Raw genomic sequence first — 5,000 nt, forward strand, 5'->3', positions numbered from 1 at the left:
CTGGACTGTAACACGTGTAGTAGTACGCTGGACTGTAACAGGTGTAGTAGTACGCTGGACTAGGTATCCTTGAATGTGACTGGGTCTGAACGATCCATTTGCCTGCAGCATGCTTGCTGGTGGTCTTTGTTAGTAGCATGATCTCTGGCATATTGATTTTGTAAGTTCATATGTTGGCTTATTAGCTCCTGTCTGTTGTAGGTGAAATAATGCCTGCTAATAACACGATTGCTGTGGCTGTGTAATAGTAGCTTTTCCTGGGATATTGATTAGTTGTCATGTTGGCTTGTTAGCTTTTGTCGATCAGATTGAAATGAATTGACAACATGTCACCATGCAGCACAGATGCATTGTGGGGCCTGTGTTAATTGTTCAGTTTTATTGCTCACCTCGGCACACGTTGCCATTGTCTGGTTCGTAACCCGCCTTGCAGCTGCAGCTGCCGATGGGCACCATCCACTCCCCGTCTCCGTTGCAATAGAGCTTTATGGGCACGTCCACTTCCTCGGCGTTGCGGATGCAGCTTCCTCTGGCGATAACTAACGAGGTGGACTCTGCTCCGGTCAGTGTCTGCAAAGAATCCAGATCACAAACGCAGATCAAAAACTTGAAAATCCTGGAGCGAGGAAGACCTTTTACAGCAATAGCATCTGATGTGATGTGTGAAACCGAGCTCATTTAGATAGAAGACATTAAGTGTATCAAACATTTGTTGTAACAACACAAAACAATTATTCTGAGTGTTCTCTAGTCACTCTCTATTGCCAATTTTGTCTCTGGATGACATGTTACAGAAATACCTAATGGGCGCATCTAAATGCCCTTTAGGGTTAGAGTCTGGATCCGACCCCTAGGAGACCCCTTAATTCTCCGACCCTCCAAGGGGACCCCTGGGTCTACCACCCGGGGGTCTCCCACCTAAATGGGCTTTTTCAGGTAACCTGTGCAAGCTGGGTTGTAGAGATTGTACAACTTGATCCTAAAGAATGGGGAAAATCTCATGCAATTCTTTTCCATTGAATGGAGGATTCATAAGGAGAGAGTGAAACATATGAATTTGATTGGCTGCTGACAGAATTCAAATTAAGGGGAGAGTGAAAGAAAGGAATCTGATTAGCTGTTGACATTATTCCAACAAAATGACGTAATTCCAATTAAGGAGAGAGTGAAACAACGGAATCTGATTGGCTGTTGACAGAATTCCAATTAAGGAGAGAGTGAAACAAAGGAATCTGATTGGCTGCTTACATAATTCGAATTAAGGAGAGAGTGAGTGACAGAATTCGAATTAAGCTGCACGCTAGGTTGTAGAGATTGTACAACTCGATGCTAAAGAATGGGGAAATTTGTATGCAATTCCTTTCCAGTGTATCGAGGATTCATAGTAGAACTTTTGCATGAGGATCCAACCAGGGAGTGCGGGCAAATGAAACGGGTAGCAGGAAGCTTGGATAGCAACATACACTACTTCATAGATCGGAATTGAAGTGAGATGAGGTGTTTGGTGTCAGTTAATAGAATATAAATATGACGAGAGGAAATATTGCAAGGGGCAGATCAATTAAATTCCAGTCTGTACAGTGGTGACAGATTTTGATGTTGGTCTAAATGTAATCCAGCTAAATCACATGTTGACACAATCCAAATATGAGAAGCATGTTGAGGCCAGGTGTAAAGGGCCCCCAGAGGTTTCACACCAATTTACAATAGTCCATACCTCTGGGAACAACGCAAAGTTCTGCACCACGCTGGGGCATTTCTTGTAGAATACTCTGACAGCTAGAAGGGACATGCAAGCCCCCAGATCCTGGAAGGCCAGGTGGAACCCTCGGCCTCGGGACAGCGGGCCGAAACTCCGAACCTCTGTGTTCACCTTCATTAACCTCCCCCCAAAATCCACCTGGGAGAAACTCTCATCTGCTGCAATGGTGTCCACCTGAGAGAGAGAGAGAGAGAGAGAGAGAGAGAGAGAGAGAGAGAGAGAGAGAGAGAGAGAGAGAGAGAGAGAGGGTGAAGGTCAATGTTTACATTTTCTTTTTCATTACAATGGTGTAATGAAAGATTGGATATGGATAAAAAAATATAAACACTTTGTGAATCCTGTTTTATACGCTACCTAATATGAATATGCATATTGAATCATTAAAATAGGTGATACAGAGGGAATTGTAAAATGTAGTTTTATTATGGATTACAAAATATGTATGGTGAGAATTCAGATTTATTTATTTGTATTTTATTTTTTATTTTTTACCTCCGCCAAGGAGGCTATGTTTTCGGTGCTGTTTGTTAGCAGGATTACGGGAAAACTACTGGCCTGATTTTAATGAAACTTAGTGGAAGGGTGTGTAGCATGAGCCAAGGAAGAACCCGTTAAATTCTGGTGCAAATCCGGGTCGGGTCAAGGGAGGGGGGCGGGGCTAGGGAAAAGGGGCCATGGCTAGGGATAGGGAGGTCGTAGAGTCAGGAGTCGAGGGGTGGGTAGGGGGTTGTGGCTAGGTGTATCTGGGTGCTGGAGGGGGTGTGGTGAGGGGTTGTGAGTCAGAGCTTTGGACCTTCAGACAGAGCCAGATGTAGGCCGGCCGCCAGCTGTCTGGCAAAAAGGACTCAGTTCCGATAACATCTCATCAGTGATGTCACTCGAGCAATTGTACTGTATGTCATCAGTAATGATGTCATCAATAAGCGATGTCATCATCAGTAATGTGATCAGTGAGTGATGTCACAAATGGATCTGTGCGTAAGTAGAGAAGGATTTACGACATCACTGATGATGTCACAATGGCTCTGTACATAAGTGATAAGTGACAGACTTCCCCGCTGAGGTTATAAATTAACTCCTGCTTATAGTATGAAAACATATAAATTAACGGTATGATTATTGTTTCCTGTGGTTTATGAAACTATAATAGTCATAGAAGCAACATATCTGTCTAATCTCAAAACTGACAAATCCCTCCCAAAATGGTCATGTGCCTCAACCTCAACACTTCTTCTGTCTATTGATCTCTCCATCCATCCCTCATCAGGAAGGTCAAGTCAGCTCAGTTCTTAACCCTCCTCTATCTGCCACCACTCTATCCAGCTTTCTGTGCAGAGTGCTGGCTGCTCCACAGCTTCACATGCTGTCATCTCAGCATCTGAAGACACATCTGCTCAGGCATCTGGGACACATGCAAATAATACAGTGAAGAAGAGCTTTTCTGCTTAGCTGAGCCCCATGACCGCCATGTTTCAATGTCTGGAGGCTGTGGAGCAGAATAACCCCAGATCGCTGGCTCTCGTAGACACTGTCCGGTTGTCTCTGCCGAGGAGCTCTCCATGTCTAGTAGGCCTGTTGAAGAGTCGGGCTCTGTGTGTGGTGGTGCCAGGAGGGGCCAGCGGTGCCTGGAGGAGCTAGACTCCAGGGAAGAGTCTCCACTGCACCACTGGCTCACCACCTCCAACTGCTCCCGCCAAGAGGGAGACGGCATCACCTGCAACGCTGGCACCGCTACGACGGCAGGCAGCTGCAAAAACTGCCATAACACAGCCTCTACCTCTCCAGGTAGCAGCAGCCCGGGCGCTCCATGGGTGTGTGTGTATCGGCCGGGGCAGAGCGAGTGGGGTGTGACACTCCCTCCTGGCCCCGGCCCTCCAGCCCCACACATCTCCCTGACGGAGTCGCCCTCGGCCACCTCCCTTACTCCCGAAGCTGGGGACTTTGGGCAGGGCGACTACAACGACGGCCCTGAGTACCTGGCCATCGGTAACCTGGGGTCACGCAGTTGCCGCCACTCCCGAAGCGCCACCCCCAGCATTGAGCGGCGGGGAGAGAGCCAGCAGCAGCCAGCGGGGTGGAGCTCCCTGGCCCCGCCCCCTACCCGATGCTCCTCCTCCTTCTCTGAGGGACAGAAGGGGCCGGGCTGGGGCACCGGGGACCACGCCCACTCGTTTTCTGACATGGGGCTCAATCAGAAACGCAGACGTGAATCTACAGGCGACGACTGCTGCGTGAGTGACTACAGCCCCTTCTCGCCTCACAGCAGCGATGCCAGCATGCCCACTTCCCTCTGCATGGAGTCCAATGGGTCCGAGTGCAGCAGTGTCCCGGACGGAATGTTCAGGAAGCCGTCGGAGGGCCAGAGCCTCATCAGCTACCTGTCAGAGCAGGACTTTGGGAGCTGTGCTGACCTGGAAAAGGAGAACGCTCACTTCAGCATTGCAGAGTCGCTGATCGCGGCCATCGAGATGATGAAGTGCAACCTGCAGCGGCGTGAAGAAGAAGAGGGCGACAGCGACTGTGAGATACAGCAGCTGAAGCAGAAGATCCGCCTGCGCAGGCAGCAGATCCACCACAGCAGGCTGCCCCCCTGCGCATCCTCTCAGCACCTTTTCCACTCCACAGACAGCAGGCGCAGCTCCCAGGACTCCTCCTACCAGGGACTGTCCGACTCCGGAGCAGCCGAGGAGGTCGAGGAGTGCAAACTGAGAGATGCAGACATCGAGCACAGCGTCACCTCCAGCAGCGGGTCGTTCCTCAGCTCAGAGTCTATTTCTCCCTCCTTCCTCCAGCCCAACTCGGCTGAGTTGGTAGCCATGGGTTTGCTCCGGCGGTTCGAGGGCATGCAGCTCCCCGCCGCCTCGGAGCTCGACTGGCTGGTCCCGGAGCAAGACGCCCCACAGAAGCTGCTGCCCATCCCAGACTCTCTGCCCGTCAATCCTGACGACGGCGAACACGCCGACGTCTACAAGCTGAGGATCCGGGTGCGAGGAAACCTGGAGTGGGCACCGCCCCGGCCACAGATCATCTTCAACATCCACCGCGCCGCAAAGAGGAAAGTAGCGGTGGCCAAACAGAACTACCGCTGCGCCGGTTGTGGCACCCGCGTCGACCCAGACTACATCAAGCGACTGCGGTACTGTGAATACCTCGGCCGCTACTTCTGTCAGTGCTGCCACGAGAACGGCCAGGCGGTCGTCCCTGGCCGCGTGCTTAGCAAGTGGGACTTCAGCAAGTA

At 50.6% G+C, this 5,000-nt stretch overlaps 2 pseudogenes across 2 annotated transcripts in view; one reads left to right on the plus strand and one right to left on the minus strand.

Annotated features, from left to right (window-relative positions):
- LOC310786236 (ephrin type-B receptor 1-like) overlaps nt 1–5,000 on the minus strand; it is a 104,488-nt pseudogene that overhangs the window by 64,758 nt on the left and 34,730 nt on the right. The window contains exons 4-5 of the transcript in view: nt 1,718–1,936; nt 390–570 (exon numbers count right to left, since the gene is read on the minus strand). The product of the transcript in view is annotated as an ephrin type-B receptor 1-like (transcript). The remainder of the gene's footprint in view (nt 1–389; nt 571–1,717; nt 1,937–5,000) is intronic.
- LOC310786952 (run domain Beclin-1-interacting and cysteine-rich domain-containing protein pseudogene) overlaps nt 3,322–5,000 on the plus strand; it is a 2,241-nt pseudogene continuing 562 nt past the window's right edge. Inside the window, exon 1 of the transcript in view lies at nt 3,322–5,000. This exon is cut by the window's right edge and continues 562 nt beyond it. The product of the transcript in view is annotated as a run domain Beclin-1-interacting and cysteine-rich domain-containing protein pseudogene (transcript).

The sequence above is a fragment of the Poromitra crassiceps genome (genome assembly GCF_964638095.1).
Source record: "Poromitra crassiceps genome assembly, chromosome: 12".
In the NCBI taxonomy this organism is placed as follows: Eukaryota; Metazoa; Chordata; class Actinopteri; order Beryciformes; family Melamphaidae; genus Poromitra; species Poromitra crassiceps.